Source organism: Mytilus californianus, unplaced genomic scaffold (genome assembly GCF_021869535.1).
Source record: "Mytilus californianus isolate M0D057914Y unplaced genomic scaffold, xbMytCali1.0.p SCAF_8, whole genome shotgun sequence".
Classification (NCBI taxonomy): domain Eukaryota; kingdom Metazoa; phylum Mollusca; class Bivalvia; order Mytilida; family Mytilidae; genus Mytilus; species Mytilus californianus.
The window spans coordinates 60,053,880-60,069,277 of NW_026262734.1; the positions used below are offsets into that span (position 1 = coordinate 60,053,880).

General features: G+C 37.5%; 20 non-coding genes across 20 annotated transcripts; 16 read left to right on the plus strand and 4 right to left on the minus strand.

Moving 5' to 3' along the window:
• Window positions 1-327: 327 nt before the first annotated feature.
• Trnap-cgg (transfer RNA proline (anticodon CGG)) lies at window positions 328-399 on the plus strand. The gene has a single exon. It is a non-coding gene; the product is annotated as a tRNA-Pro (tRNA).
• A 1,495-nt stretch (window positions 400-1,894) lies between these two features.
• On the plus strand, window positions 1,895-1,966 carry Trnag-ucc (transfer RNA glycine (anticodon UCC)). Its single transcript has one exon. It is a non-coding gene; the product is annotated as a tRNA-Gly (tRNA).
• Window positions 1,967-2,200: 234 nt separating this feature from the next.
• Window positions 2,201-2,272, plus strand: Trnag-ucc (transfer RNA glycine (anticodon UCC)). The gene has a single exon. It is a non-coding gene; the product is annotated as a tRNA-Gly (tRNA).
• A 311-nt stretch (window positions 2,273-2,583) lies between these two features.
• Window positions 2,584-2,656, minus strand: Trnav-aac (transfer RNA valine (anticodon AAC)). The gene has a single exon. It is a non-coding gene; the product is annotated as a tRNA-Val (tRNA).
• Window positions 2,657-3,043: 387 nt separating this feature from the next.
• On the plus strand, window positions 3,044-3,115 carry Trnap-cgg (transfer RNA proline (anticodon CGG)). The gene has a single exon. It is a non-coding gene; the product is annotated as a tRNA-Pro (tRNA).
• Window positions 3,116-4,610: 1,495 nt separating this feature from the next.
• On the plus strand, window positions 4,611-4,682 carry Trnag-ucc (transfer RNA glycine (anticodon UCC)). The gene has a single exon. It is a non-coding gene; the product is annotated as a tRNA-Gly (tRNA).
• A 234-nt stretch (window positions 4,683-4,916) lies between these two features.
• On the plus strand, window positions 4,917-4,988 carry Trnag-ucc (transfer RNA glycine (anticodon UCC)). The gene has a single exon. It is a non-coding gene; the product is annotated as a tRNA-Gly (tRNA).
• A 311-nt stretch (window positions 4,989-5,299) lies between these two features.
• Trnav-aac (transfer RNA valine (anticodon AAC)) lies at window positions 5,300-5,372 on the minus strand. Its single transcript has one exon. It is a non-coding gene; the product is annotated as a tRNA-Val (tRNA).
• A 385-nt stretch (window positions 5,373-5,757) lies between these two features.
• Trnap-cgg (transfer RNA proline (anticodon CGG)) lies at window positions 5,758-5,829 on the plus strand. The gene has a single exon. It is a non-coding gene; the product is annotated as a tRNA-Pro (tRNA).
• A 1,495-nt stretch (window positions 5,830-7,324) lies between these two features.
• Trnag-ucc (transfer RNA glycine (anticodon UCC)) lies at window positions 7,325-7,396 on the plus strand. The gene has a single exon. It is a non-coding gene; the product is annotated as a tRNA-Gly (tRNA).
• Window positions 7,397-7,630: 234 nt separating this feature from the next.
• On the plus strand, window positions 7,631-7,702 carry Trnag-ucc (transfer RNA glycine (anticodon UCC)). The gene has a single exon. It is a non-coding gene; the product is annotated as a tRNA-Gly (tRNA).
• Window positions 7,703-8,013: 311 nt separating this feature from the next.
• Window positions 8,014-8,086, minus strand: Trnav-aac (transfer RNA valine (anticodon AAC)). The gene has a single exon. It is a non-coding gene; the product is annotated as a tRNA-Val (tRNA).
• A 371-nt stretch (window positions 8,087-8,457) lies between these two features.
• Trnap-cgg (transfer RNA proline (anticodon CGG)) lies at window positions 8,458-8,529 on the plus strand. Its single transcript has one exon. It is a non-coding gene; the product is annotated as a tRNA-Pro (tRNA).
• Window positions 8,530-10,024: 1,495 nt separating this feature from the next.
• On the plus strand, window positions 10,025-10,096 carry Trnag-ucc (transfer RNA glycine (anticodon UCC)). The gene has a single exon. It is a non-coding gene; the product is annotated as a tRNA-Gly (tRNA).
• A 234-nt stretch (window positions 10,097-10,330) lies between these two features.
• Trnag-ucc (transfer RNA glycine (anticodon UCC)) lies at window positions 10,331-10,402 on the plus strand. Its single transcript has one exon. It is a non-coding gene; the product is annotated as a tRNA-Gly (tRNA).
• Window positions 10,403-11,235: 833 nt separating this feature from the next.
• On the plus strand, window positions 11,236-11,307 carry Trnap-cgg (transfer RNA proline (anticodon CGG)). The gene has a single exon. It is a non-coding gene; the product is annotated as a tRNA-Pro (tRNA).
• A 1,495-nt stretch (window positions 11,308-12,802) lies between these two features.
• On the plus strand, window positions 12,803-12,874 carry Trnag-ucc (transfer RNA glycine (anticodon UCC)). Its single transcript has one exon. It is a non-coding gene; the product is annotated as a tRNA-Gly (tRNA).
• A 234-nt stretch (window positions 12,875-13,108) lies between these two features.
• Window positions 13,109-13,180, plus strand: Trnag-ucc (transfer RNA glycine (anticodon UCC)). Its single transcript has one exon. It is a non-coding gene; the product is annotated as a tRNA-Gly (tRNA).
• Window positions 13,181-13,491: 311 nt separating this feature from the next.
• Window positions 13,492-13,564, minus strand: Trnav-aac (transfer RNA valine (anticodon AAC)). Its single transcript has one exon. It is a non-coding gene; the product is annotated as a tRNA-Val (tRNA).
• Window positions 13,565-13,950: 386 nt separating this feature from the next.
• Trnap-cgg (transfer RNA proline (anticodon CGG)) lies at window positions 13,951-14,022 on the plus strand. The gene has a single exon. It is a non-coding gene; the product is annotated as a tRNA-Pro (tRNA).
• The last annotated feature ends 1,376 nt before the right edge of the window (window positions 14,023-15,398 follow it).

The window sequence follows — 15,398 nt, forward strand, 5'->3', positions numbered from 1 at the left end:
ACGACACAGCTAGCATGCATTGCTGCTCAGGCATATCAACAGCTGACAGGATAGATGGTAAACTCAGCTTCTGTCGGCAGACACACGATATAACATACTGGATATGTTTGGGGTTTTTTTTTTTTTTCCTTTTGAAATGTCAAATTGATCCCACACGGAGCGTAAACATTTCAGTTATTCATTAAACACAGAAGCCGTACATAATCTGCAATCGATTCAGCTACAATCTGTCGATGAACATAAGTGATTCCAGAGATTGGAATACTTGTTCACCGTCTTGATGTGTAACATATTTTATAATCTATTTAATTTCAATTTGTAGTGTCAGGCTCGTTGGTCTAGTGGTATGATTCTCGCTTCGGGTGCGAGAGGTCCCGGGTTCGACTCCCGGACGAGCCCTATTTTTTGGCTTTGCAAAAGGATTCGCTACTAAAAAATTGATATCTAAAACTGGGGAGCCAATAATTTAAGACCACAATTTGGAGAACTATGGGCGCACAAATGGATCAACCCTACACTTATTCAAAGAGTACGATAGGGCAATCTCGTTACCCATCTGGATATTGTCTTCTCGTCCTCACCAACGACAGCCTGCAAAATGGACTATAGTCATAATACATCGCAAAGTATTCATCCAAAAGGGAGGCACGCTACACAGTATATTCACCCAAATGGCTATATTTCCTACCATGTATGTGTAATGGCTATACTGGTTTGTTCTTTTGCCCTCGGTGGATTTCGCTTCTCTTCATTTGCACTGAAAATATGCGTAACGTCTTTCGGAGTCTCTACCCTTCTTTAATTATGACACTTCGTCGTTACTGTGGTGATTCCATCTCATTCTTTGTCCAGGGAGTCTTGAAAGCGGATCGATGTGAACATTTCGGTCGGTAAGTCAGATTTACGTTTCCTCCCAGACAGACCACACAATGGCCAATATGGTTCTAGAAAGGTTATTGATAGAAGTAATAAGACTGACATTTACACGATGTTGTGGTATGCATTTCCGATTACGGAGAGGAGGGTTAAGTTTTTTGTTTTTTGTTTTTTTATTTTTTTATTTCCTTTCTTTCTTTCTTTAATTTCTTTTTTGTTTTTGTTTAATATACTATATATTGTGTTGTTGGAATTATCTTTTTCTTGATGAATTGCTAAATTTCATTCTTCCAATTCCCCTATCCCAGAGTTTGCTTGGCGTCTAAACATTATGAACGTGTTTTCTTTTATCCTGGTTTTTATACATTTTCTACTAAATTTATATTACGCCTCGGGCAGTCAAACTGTTCGTGTCGTCATTATGTAAACATATGTTCACCAGTCTTTGTTTCGTATACAGTGTATATCCTCAACATTGACGGAAGCAAATGCATCGATCTATTGCTCTTTTTTTTCTTTTTTTTTTTTTTCAAACACGCATTTCTTCATAACCAGAAAACATTTTGTTCAAATAGTGGTTTTGAAAGTAACATATGTTCGAAGATTACGCCCTTCGGTAATTGATTGCCATTTCCACTCCAAATTATCATAAGCTTCAACTAGTGTTCGATTATGCTAAATCGCACCATCATGATAAGACAAAGAATTAAAATTTCAAGACCCCTTTTTAACTTTCGATTGTTCATATACCATATTTAATAGGATAATAACGTACAGGACATCTTCGGCATCGAAGACTGAGAACAGATACATATGTATGTATATGTAGCAGCGTGAAAATAGATATTTTCAGTACGATAGATGGGGGCATTTCAAAGAAATAGACGTTATGAGAGAGATACCGATAGTATTATCATTATTTTAATTTCTTTTAGGCTGCATATGAATTGCCACGTAATTAAACTGGTTGTCTTACGTCTATGCTATAAGAGAGAATTTCATTCAAGATTGTAACATGGCGTCGGTGGTGTAACGGTTAGCATGGTTGCCTTCCAAGCAGTCTATCTGGGTTCGACTCCCGGCCGACGCACATAGTTTTTGTTAGGATTTGCTGGAATCAAATAGCCTGTTCCCTACTATACTAGTTAACGAACTTTCGGAAATGTAGTGTTTCTTTATTTGAGAGAGAAAAAAAATGAGATTGTTTTGGTATCTTTTGTCTAACTTGCATATATAATTTGCTATAAAACTTCAAATATATATTGATACGTGTTGAATTCGAATGCGATACATATGTAAGAAAATTGTAACAGGTGTATTTATGGCGTCGGTGGTGTAACGGTTAGCATGGTTGCCTTCCAAGCAGTCGATCCGGGTTCGACTCCCGGCCGACGCATGAATTTTTTATATTGCCTGCTATTTATTTTCTACGTCATTTTAGAAAACTCTCTGACCGTTTCGAGTCATGTCGTCTTAGTGCTTCCACACCTTTTTAAAAGATGCACCCCAGTGATATCCGATTTCGGACTACTAAGTATACCGTCATTTTACCTCATCCCTAATCAAGTTGATCAAAACCATTTGGACCAGCTCTGAACAAGTTTTGACACTAACAATAGAAATCTTGACACAAGTAAAACAGAAATCCAACTGTAATTACGTTGATGCCATTTCAAATTGTCCATTCTTCAAGCCAGCAAAAACAGATGTTTCCGCTGAGGATTGAACTCAGGACCTTCCGCGTGTTAAGCGGATGTGATAACCACTACACCACGGAAACCTTGGGTATCATGATGTGAATTTAAGCTTAAATCCTTAACGCTAGTCATGACGGAAATGAACGACACAGCTAGCATGCATTGCTGCTCAGGCATATCAACAGCTGACAGGATAGATGGTAAACTCAGCTTCTGTCGGCAGACACACGATATAACATACTGGATATGTTTGGGGTTTTTTTTTTTTTTCCTTTTGAAATGTCAAATTGATCCCACACGGAGCGTAAACATTTCAGTTATTCATTAAACACAGAAGCCGTACATAATCTGCAATCGATTCAGCTACAATCTGTCGATGAACATAAGTGATTCCAGAGATTGGAATACTTGTTCACCGTCTTGATGTGTAACATATTTTATAATCTATTTAATTTCAATTTGTAGTGTCAGGCTCGTTGGTCTAGTGGTATGATTCTCGCTTCGGGTGCGAGAGGTCCCGGGTTCGACTCCCGGACGAGCCCTATTTTTTGGCTTTGCAAAAGGATTCGCTACTAAAAAATTGATATCTAAAACTGGGGAGCCAATAATTTAAGACCACAATTTGGAGAACTATGGGCGCACAAATGGATCAACCCTACACTTATTCAAAGAGTACGATAGGACAATCTCGTTACCCATCTGGATATTGTCTTCTCGTCCTCACCAACGACAGCCTGCAAAATGGACTATAGTCATAATACATCGCAAAGTATTCATCCAAAAGGGAGGCACGCTACACAGTATATTCACCCAAATGGCTATATTTCCTACCATGTATGTGTAATGGCTATACTGGTTTGTTCTTTTGCCCTCGGTGGATTTCGCTTCTCTTCATTTGCACTGAAAATATGCGTAACGTCTTTCGGAGTCTCTACCCTTCTTTAATTATGACACTTCGTCGTTACTGTGGTGATTCCATCTCATTCTTTGTCCAGGGAGTCTTGAAAGCGGATCGATGTGAACATTTCGGTCGGTAAGTCAGATTTACGTTTCCTCCCAGACAGACCACACAATGGCCAATATGGTTCTAGAAAGGTTATTGATAGAAGTAATAAGACTGACATTTACACGATGTTGTGGTATGCATTTCCGATTACGGAGAGGAGGGTTAAGTTTTTTGTTTTTTGTTTTTTTATTTTTTTATTTCCTTTCTTTCTTTCTTTAATTTCTTTTTTGTTTTTGTTTAATATACTATATATTGTGTTGTTGGAATTATCTTTTTCTTGATGAATTGCTAAATTTCATTCTTCCAATTCCCCTATCCCAGAGTTTGCTTGGCGTCTTAACATTATGAACGTGTTTTCTTTTATCCTGGTTTTTATACATTTTCTACTAAATTTATATTACGCCTCGGGCAGTCAAACTGTTCGTGTCGTCATTATGTAAACATATGTTCACCAGTCTTTGTTTCGTATACAGTGTATATCCTCAACATTGACGGAAGCAAATGCATCGATCTATTGCTCTTTTTTTTCTTTTTTTTTTTTTTCAAACACGCATTTCTTCATAACCAGAAAACATTTTGTTCAAATAGTGGTTTTGAAAGTAACATATGTTCGAAGATTACGCCCTTCGGTAATTGATTGCCATTTCCACTCCAAATTATCATAAGCTTCAACTAGTGTACGATTATGCTAAATCGCACCATCATGATAAGACAAAGAATTAAAATTTCAAGACCCCTTTTTAACTTTCGATTGTTCATATACCATATTTAATAGGATAATAACGTACAGGACATCTTCGGCATCGAAGACTGAGAACAGATACATATGTATGTATATGTAGCAGCGTGAAAATAGATATTTTCAGTACGATAGATGGGGGCATTTCAAAGAAATAGACGTTATGAGAGAGATACCGATAGTATTATCATTATTTTAATTTCTTTTAGGCTGCATATGAATTGCCACGTAATTAAACTGGTTGTCTTACGTCTATGCTATAAGAGAGAATTTCATTCAAGATTGTAACATGGCGTCGGTGGTGTAACGGTTAGCATGGTTGCCTTCCAAGCAGTCGATCCGGGTTCGACTCCCGGCCGACGCACATAGTTTTTGTTAGGATTTGCTGGAATCAAATAGCCTGTTCCCTACTATACTAGTTAACGAACTTTCGGAAATGTAGTGTTTCTTTATTTGAGAGAGAAAAAAAATGAGATTGTTTTGGTATCTTTTGTCTAACTTGCATATATAATTTGCTATAAAACTTCAAATATATATTGATACGTGTTGAATTCGAATGCGATACATATGTAAGAAAATTGTAACAGGTGTATTTATGGCGTCGGTGGTGTAACGGTTAGCATGGTTGCCTTCCAAGCAGTCGATCCGGGTTCGACTCCCGGCCGAAGCATGAATTTTTTATATTGCCTGCTATTTATTTTCTACGTCATTTTAGAAAACTCTCTGACCGTTTCGAGTCATGTCGTCTTAGTGCTTCCACACCTTTTTAAAAGATGCACCCCAGTGATATCCGATTTCGGACTACTAAGTATACCGTCATTTTACCTCATCCCTAATCAAGTTGATCAAAACCATTTGGACCAGCTCTGAACAAGTTTTGACACTAACAATAGAAATCTTGACACAAGTAAAACAGAAATCCAACTGTAATTACGTTGATGCCATTTCAAATTGTCCATTCTTCAAGCCAGCAAAAACAGATGTTTCCGCTGAGGATTGAACTCAGGACCTTCCGCGTGTTAAGCGGATGTGATAACCACTACACCACGGAAACCTTGGGTATCATGATGTGAATTTAAGCTTAAATCCTTAACGCTAGTCATGACGGAAATGAACGACACAGCTAGCATGCATTGCTGCTCAGGCATATCAACAGCTGACAGGATAGATGGTAAACTCAGCTTCTGTCGGCAGACACACGATATAACATACTGGATATGTTTGGGGTTTTTTTTTTTTCCTTTTGAAATGTCAAATTGATCCCACACGGAGCGTAAACATTTCAGTTATTCATTAAACACAGAAGCCGTACATAATCTGCAATCGATTCAGCTACAATCTGTCGATGAACATAAGTGATTCCAGAGATTTTAATACTTGTTCACCGTCTTGATGTGTAACATATTTTATAATCTATTTAATTTCAATTTGTAGTGTCAGGCTCGTTAGTCTAGTGGTATGATTCTCGCTTCGGGTGCGAGAGGTCCCGGGTTCGACTCCCGGACGAGCCCTATTTTTTGGCTTTGCAAAAGGATTCGCTACTAAAAAATTGATAATCTAAAACTGGGGAGCCAATAATTTAAGACCACAATTTGGAGAACTATGGGCGCACAAATGGATCAACCCTACACTTATTCAAAGAGTACGATAGGGCAATCTCGTTACCCATCTGGATATTGTCTTCTCGTCCTCACCAACGACAGCCTGCAAAATGGACTATAGTCATAATACATCGCAAAGTATTCATCCAAAAGGGAGGCACGCTACACAGTATATTCACCCAAATGGCTATATTTCCTACCATGTATGTGTAATGGCTATACTGGTTTGTTCTTTTGCCCTCGGTGGATTTCGCTTCTCTTCATTTGCACTGAAAATATGCGTAACGTCTTTCGGAGTCTCTACCCTTCTTTAATTATGACACTTCGTCGTTACTGTGGTGATTCCATCTCATTCTTTGTCCAGGGAGTCTTGAAAGCGGATCGATGTGAACATTTCGGTCGGTAAGTCAGATTTACGTTTCCTCCCAGACAGACCACACAATGGCCAATATGGTTCTAGAAAGGTTATTGATAGAAGTAATAAGACTGACATTTACACGATGTTGTGGTATGCATTTCCGATTACGGAGAGGAGGGTTAAGTTTTTTGTTTTTTGTTTTTTTATTTTTTTATTTCCTTTCTTTCTTTCTTTAATTTCTTTTTTGTTTTTGTTTAATATACTATATATTGTGTTGTTGGAATTATCTTTTTCTTGATGAATTGCTAAATTTCATTCTTCCAATTCCCCTATCCCAGAGTTTGCTTGGCGTCTAAACATTATGAACGTGTTTTCTTTTATCCTGGTTTTTATACATTTTCTACTAAATTTATATTACGCCTCGGGCAGTCAAACTGTTCGTGTCGTCATTATGTAAACATATGTTCACCAGTCTTTGTTTCGTATACAGTGTATATCCTCAACATTGACGGAAGCAAATGCATCGATCTATTGCTCTTTTTTTTCTTTTTTTTTTTTTCAAACACGCATTTCTTCATAACCAGAAAACATTTTGTTCAAATAGTGGTTTTGAAAGTAACATATGTTCGAAGATTACGCCCTTCGGTAATTGATTGCCATTTCCACTCCAAATTATCATAAGCTTCAACTAGTGTACGATTATGCTAAATCGCACCATCATGATAAGACAAAGAATTAAAATTTCAAGACCCCTTTTTAACTTTCGATTGTTCATATACCATATTTAATAGGATAATAACGTACAGGACATCTTCGGCATCGAAGACTGAGAACAGATACATATGTATGTATATGTAGCAGCGTGAAAATAGATATTTTCAGTACGATAGATGGGGGCATTTCAAAGAAATAGACGTTATGAGAGAGATACCGATAGTATTATCATTATTTTAATTTCTTTTAGGCTGCATATGAATTGCCACGTAATTAAACTGATTGTCTTACGTCTATGCTATAAGAGAGAATTTCATTCAAGATTGTAACATGGCGTCGGTGGTGTAACGGTTAGCATGGTTGCCTTCCAAGCAGTCGATCCGGGTTCGACTCCCGGCCGACGCACATAGTTTTTGTTAGGATTTGCTGGAATCAAATAGCCTGTTCCCTACTATACTAGTTAACGAACTTTCGGAAATGTAGTGTTTCTTTATTTGAGAGAGAAAAAAAATGAGATTGTTTTGGTATCTTTTGTCTAACTTGCATATATAATTTGCTATAAAACTTCAAATATATATTGATACGTGTTGAATTCGAATGCGATACATATGTAAGAAAATTGTAACAGGTGTATTTATGGCGTCGGTGGTGTAACGGTTAGCATGGTTGCCTTCCAAGCAGTCGATCCGGGTTCGACTCCCGGCCGACGCATGAATTTTTAATATTGCCTGCTATTTATTTTCTACGTCATTTTAGAAAACTCTCTGACCGTTTCGAGTCATGTCGTCTTAGTGCTTCCACACCTTTTTAAAAGATGCACCCCAGTGATATCCGATTTCGGACTACTAAGTATACCGTCATTTTACCTCATCCCTAATCAAGTTGATCAAAACCATTTGGACCAGCTCTGAACAAGTTTTGACACTAACAATAGAAATCTTGACACAAGTAAAACAGAAATCCAACTGTAATTACGTTGATGCCATTTCAAATTGTCCATTCTTCAAGCCAGCAAAAACAGATGTTTCCGCTGAGGATTGAACTCAGGACCTTCCGCGTGTTAAGCGGATGTGATAACCACTACACCACGGAAACCTTGGGTATCATGATGTGAATTTAAGCTTAAATCCTTAACGCTAGTCATGACGGAAATGAACGACACAGCTCAGGCATATCAACAGCTGACAGGATAGATGGTAAACTCAGCTTCTGTCGGCAGACACACGATATAACATACTGGATATGTTTGGGGTTTTTTTTTTTTTTCCTTTTGAAATGTCAAATTGATCCCACACGGAGCGTAAACATTTCAGTTATTCATTAAACACAGAAGCCGTACATAATCTGCAATCGATTCAGCTACAATCTGTCGATGAACATAAGTGATTCCAGAGATTTTAATACTTGTTCACCGTCTTGATGTGTAACATATTTTATAATCTATTTAATTTCAATTTGTAGTGTCAGGCTCGTTGGTCTATTGGTATGATTCTCGCTTCGGGTGCGAGAGGTCCCGGGTTCGACTCCCGGACGAGCCCTATTTTTTGGCTTTGCAAAAGGATTCGCTACTAAAAAATTGATATCTAAAACTGGGGAGCCAATAATTTAAGACCACAATTTGGAGAACTATGGGCGCACAAATGGATCAACCCTACACTTATTCAAAGAGTACGATAGGGCAATCTCGTTACCCATCTGGATATTGTCTTCTCGTCCTCACCAACGACAGCCTGCAAAATGGACTATAGTCATAATACATCGCAAAGTATTCATCCAAAAGGGAGGCACGCTACACAGTATATTCACCCAAATGGCTATATTTCCTACCATGTATGTGTAATGGCTATACTGGTTTGTTCTTTTGCCCTCGGTGGATTTCGCTTCTCTTCATTTGCACTGAAAATATGCGTAACGTCTTTCGGAGTCTCTACCCTTCTTTAATTATGACACTTCGTCGTTACTGTGGTGATTCCATCTCATTCTTTGTCCAGGGAGTCTTGAAAGCGGATCGATGTGAACATTTCGGTCGGTAAGTCAGATTTACGTTTCCTCCCAGACAGACCACACAATGGCCAATATGGTTCTAGAAAGGTTATTGATAGAAGTAATAAGACTGACATTTACACGATGTTGTGGTATGCATTTCCGATTACGGAGAGGAGGGTTAAGTTTTTTGTTTTTTGTTTTTTTATTTTTTTATTTCCTTTCTTTCTTTCTTTAATTTCTTTTTTGTTTTTGTTTAATATACTATATATTGTGTTGTTGGAATTATCTTTTTCTTGATGAATTGCTAAATTTCATTCTTCCAATTCCCCTATCCCAGAGTTTGCTTGGCGTCTAAACATTATGAACGTGTTTTCTTTTATCCTGGTTTTTATACATTTTCTACTAAATTTATATTACGCCTCGGGCAGTCAAACTGTTCGTGTCGTCATTATGTAAACATATGTTCACCAGTCTTTGTTTCGTATACAGTGTATATCCTCAACATTGACGGAAGCAAATGCATCGATCTGTTGCTCTTTTTTTTCTTTTTTTTTTTTTTCAAACACGCATTTCTTCATAACCAGAAAACATTTTGTTCAAATAGTGGTTTTGAAAGTAACATATGTTCGAAGATTACGCCCTTCGGTAATTGATTGCCATTTCCACTCCAAATTATCATAAGCTTCAACTAGTGTACGATTATGCTGAATCGCACCATCATGATAAGACAAAGAATTAAAATTTCAAGACCCCTTTTTAACTTTCGATTGTTCATATACCATATTTAATAGGATAATAACGTACAGGACATCTTCGGCATCGAAGACTGAGAACAGATACATATGTATGTATATGTAGCAGCGTGAAAATAGATATTTTCAGTACGATAGATGGGGGCATTTCAAAGAAATAGACGTTATGAGAGAGATACCGATAGTATTATCATTATTTTAATTTCTTTTAGGCTGCATATGAATTGCCACGTAATTAAACTGGTTGTCTTACGTCTATGCTATAAGAGAGAATTTCATTCAAGATTGTAACATGGCGTCGGTGGTGTAACGGTTAGCATGGTTGCCTTCCAAGCAGTCGATCCGGGTTCGACTCCCGGCCGACGCACATAGTTTTTGTTAGGATTTGCTGGAATCAAATAGCCTGTTCCCTACTATACTAGTTAACGAACTTTCGGAAATGTAGTGTTTCTTTATTTGAGAGAGAAAAAAAATGAGATTGTTTTGGTATCTTTTGTCTAACTTGCATATATAATTTGCTATAAAACTTCAAATATATATTGATACGTGTTGAATTCGAATGCGATACATATGTAAGAAAATTGTAACAGGTGTATTTATGGCGTCGGTGGTGTAACGGTTAGCATGGTTGCCTTCCAAGCAGTCGATCCGGGTTCGACTCCCGGCCGACGCATGAATTTTTAATATTGCCTGCTATTTATTTTCTACGTCATTTTAGAAAACTCTCTGACCGTTTCGAGTCATGTCGTCTTAGTGCTTCCACACCTTTTTAAAAGATGCACCCCAGTGATATCCGATTTCGGACTACTAAGTATACCGTCATTTTACCTCATCCCTAATCAAGTTGATCAAAACCATTTGGACCAGCTCTGAACAAGTTTTGACACTAACAATAGAAATCTTGACACAAGTAAAACAGAAATCCAACTGTAATTACGTTGATGCCATTTCAAATTGTCCATTCTTCAAGCCAGCAAAAACAGATGTTTCCGCTGAGGATTGAACTCAGGACCTTCCGCGTGTTAAGCGGATGTGATTTTTTTTTATCTTTATTATATTCACACTTTGTATATACATATCACAGATTAGCGGATGTGATAACCACTACACCACGGAAACCTTGGGTATCATGATGTGAATTTAAGCTTAAATCCTTAACGCTAGTCATGACGGAAATGAACGACACAGCTAGCATGCATTGCTGCTCAGGCATATCAACAGCTGACAGGATAGATGGTAAACTCAGCTTCTGTCGGCAGACACACGATATAACATACTGGATATGTTTGGGTTTTTTTTTTTTTTTCCTTTTGAAATGTCAAATTGATCCCACACGGAGCGTAAACATTTCAGTTATTCATTAAACACAGAAGCCGTACATAATCTGCAATCGATTCAGCTACAATCTGTCGATGAACATAAGTGATTCCAGAGATTGGAATACTTGTTCACCGTCTTGATGTGTAACATATTTTATAATCTATTTAATTTCAATTTGTAGTGTCAGGCTCGTTGGTCTAGTGGTATGATTCTCGCTTCGGGTGCGAGAGGTCCCGGGTTCGACTCCCGGACGAGCCCTATTTTTTGGCTTTGCAAAAGGATTCGCTACTAAAAAATTGATATCTAAAACTGGGGAGCCAATAATTTAAGACCACAATTTGGAGAACTATGGGCGCACAAATGGATCAACCCTACACTTATTCAAAGAGTACGATAGGGCAATCTCGTTACCCATCTGGATATTGTCTTCTCGTCCTCACCAACGACAGCCTGCAAAATGGACTATAGTCATAATACATCGCAAAGTATTCATCCAAAAGGGAGGCACGCTACACAGTATATTCACCCAAATGGCTATATTTCCTACCATGTATGTGTAATGGCTATACTGGTTTGTTCTTTTGCCCTCGGTGGATTTCGCTTCTCTTCATTTGCACTGAAAATATGCGTAACGTCTTTCGGAGTCTCTACCCTTCTTTAATTATGACACTTCGTCGTTACTGTGGTGATTCCATCTCATTCTTTGTCCAGGGAGTCTTGAAAGCGGATCGATGTGAACATTTCGGTCGGTAAGTCAGATTTACGTTTCCTCCCAGACAGACCACACAATGGCCAATATGGTTCTAGAAAGGTTATTGATAGAAGTAATAAGACTGACATTTACACGATGTTGTGGTATGCATTTCCGATTACGGAGAGGAGGGTTAAGTTTTTTGTTTTTTGTTTTTTTATTTTTTTATTTCCTTTCTTTCTTTCTTTAATTTCTTTTTTGTTTTTGTTTAATATACTATATATTGTGTTGTTGGAATTATCTTTTTCTTGATGAATTGCTAAATTTCATTCTTCCAATTCCCCTATCCCAGAGTTTGCTTGGCGTCTAAACATTATGAACGTGTTTTCTTTTATCCTGGTTTTTATACATTTTCTACTAAATTTATATTACGCCTCGGGCAGTCAAACTGTTCGTGTCGTCATTATGTAAACATATGTTCACCAGTCTTTGTTTCGTATACAGTGTATATCCTCAACATTGACGGAAGCAAATGCATCGATCTATTGCTCTTTTTTTTCTTTTTTTTTTTTTTCAAACACGCATTTCTTCATAACCAGAAAACATTTTGTTCAAATAGTGGTTTTGAAAGTAACATATGTTCGAAGATTACGCCCTTCGGTAATTGATTGCCATTTCCACTCCAAATTATCATAAGCTTCAACTAGTGTACGATTATGCTAAATCGCACCATCATGATAAGACAAAGAATTAAAATTTCAAGACCCCTTTTTAACTTTCGATTGTTCATATACCATATTTAATAGGATAATAACGTACAGGACATCTTCGGCATCGAAGACTGAGAACAGATACATATGTATGTATATGTAGCAGCGTGAAAATAGATATTTTCAGTACGATAGATGGGGGCATTTCAAAGAAATAGACGTTATGAGAGAGATACCGATAGTATTATCATTATTTTAATTTCTTTTAGGCTGCATATGAATTGCCACGTAATTAAACTGGTTGTCTTACGTCTATGCTATAAGAGAGAATTTCATTCAAGATTGTAACATGGCGTCGGTGGTGTAACGGTTAGCATGGTTGCCTTCCAAGCAGTCGATCCGGGTTCGACTCCCGGCCGACGCACATAGTTTTTGTTAGGATTTGCTGGAATCAAATAGCCTGTTCCCTACTATACTAGTTAACGAACTTTCGGAAATGTAGTGTTTCTTTATTTGAGAGAGAAAAAAAATGAGATTGTTTTGGTATCTTTTGTCTAACTTGCATATATAATTTGCTATAAAACTTCAAATATATATTGATACGTGTTGAATTCGAATGCGATACATATGTAAGAAAATTGTAACAGGTGTATTTATGGCGTCGGTGGTGTAACGGTTAGCATGGTTGCCTTCCAAGCAGTCGATCCGGGTTCGACTCCCGGCCGACGCATGAATTTTTTATATTGCCTGCTATTTATTTTCTACGTCATTTTAGAAAACTCTCTGACCGTTTCGAGTCATGTCGTCTTAGTGCTTCCACACCTTTTTAAAAGATGCACCCCAGTGATATCCGATTTCGGACTACTAAGTATACCGTCATTTTACCTCATCCCTAATCAAGTTGATCAAAACCATTTGGACCAGCTCTGAACAAGTTTTGACACTAACAATAGAAATCTTGACACAAGTAAAACAGAAATCCAACTGTAATTACGTTGATGCCATTTCAAATTGTCCATTCTTCAAGCCAGCAAAAACAGATGTTTCCGCTGAGGATTGAACTCAGGACCTTCCGCGTGTTAAGCGGATGTGATAACCACTACACCACGGAAACCTTGGGTATCATGATGTGAATTTAAGCTTAAATCCTTAACGCTAGTCATGACGGAAATGAACGACACAGCTAGCATGCATTGCTGCTCAGGCATATCAACAGCTGACAGGATAGATGGTAAACTCAGCTTCTGTCGGCAGACACACGATATAACATACTGGATATGTTTGGGTTTTTTTTTTTTTTCCTTTTGAAATGTCAAATTGATCCCACACGGAGCGTAAACATTTCAGTTATTCATTAAACACAGAAGCCGTACATAATCTGCAATCGATTCAGCTACAATCTGTCGATGAACATAAGTGATTCCAGAGATTGGAATACTTGTTCACCGTCTTGATGTGTAACATATTTTATAATCTATTTAATTTCAATTTGTAGTGTCAGGCTCGTTGGTCTAGTGGTATGATTCTCGCTTCGGGTGCGAGAGGTCCCGGGTTCGACTCCCGGACGAGCCCTATTTTTTGGCTTTGCAAAAGGATTCGCTACTAAAAAATTGATATCTAAAACTGGGGAGCCAATAATTTAAGACCACAATTTGGAGAACTATGGGCGCACAAATGGATCAACCCTACACTTATTCAAAGAGTACGATAGGGCAATCTCGTTACCCATCTGGATATTGTCTTCTCGTCCTCACCAACGACAGCCTGCAAAATGGACTATAGTCATAATACATCGCAAAGTATTCATCCAAAAGGGAGGCACGCTACACAGTATATTCACCCAAATGGCTATATTTCCTACCATGTATGTGTAATGGCTATACTGGTTTGTTCTTTTGCCCTCGGTGGATTTCGCTTCTCTTCATTTGCACTGAAAATATGCGTAACGTCTTTCGGAGTCTCTACCCTTCTTTAATTATGACACTTCGTCGTTACTGTGGTGATTCCATCTCATTCTTTGTCCAGGGAGTCTTGAAAGCGGATCGATGTGAACATTTCGGTCGGTAAATCAGATTTACGTTTCCTCCCAGACAGACCACACAATGGCCAATATGGTTCTAGAAAGGTTATTGATAGAAGTAATAAGACTGACATTTACACGATGTTGTGGTATGCATTTCCGATTACGGAGAGGAGGGTTAAGTTTTTTGTTTTTTGTTTTTTTATTTTTTTATTTCCTTTCTTTCTTTCTTTAATTTCTTTTTTGTTTTTGTTTAATATACTATATATTGTGTTGTTGGAATTATCTTTTTCTTGATGAATTGCTAAATTTCATTCTTCCAATTCCCCTATCCCAGAGTTTGCTTGGCGTCTAAACATTATGAACGTGTTTTCTTTTATCCTGGTTTTTATACATTTTCTACTAAATTTATATTACGCCTCGGGCAGTCAAACTGTTCGTGTCGTCATTATGTAAACATATGTTCACCAGTCTTTGTTTCGTATACAGTGTATATCCTCAACATTGACGGAAGCAAATGCATCGATCTATTGCTCTTTTTTTTCTTTTTTTTTTTTTTTCAAACACGCATTTCTTCATAACCAGAAAACATTTTGTTCAAATAGTGGTTTTGAAAGTAACATATGTTCGAAGATTACGCCCTTCGGTAATTGATTGCCATTTCCACTCCAAATTATCATAAGCTTCAACTAGTGTACGATTATGCTAAATCGCACCATCATGATAAGACAAAGAATTAAAATTTCAAGACCCCTTTTTAACTTTCGATTGTTCATATACCATATTTAATAGGATAATAACGTACAGGACATCTTCGGCATCGAAGACTGAGAACAGATACATATGTATGTATATGTAGCAGCGTGAAAATAGATATTTTCAGTACGATAGATGGGGGCATTTCAAAGAAATAGACGTTATGAGAGAG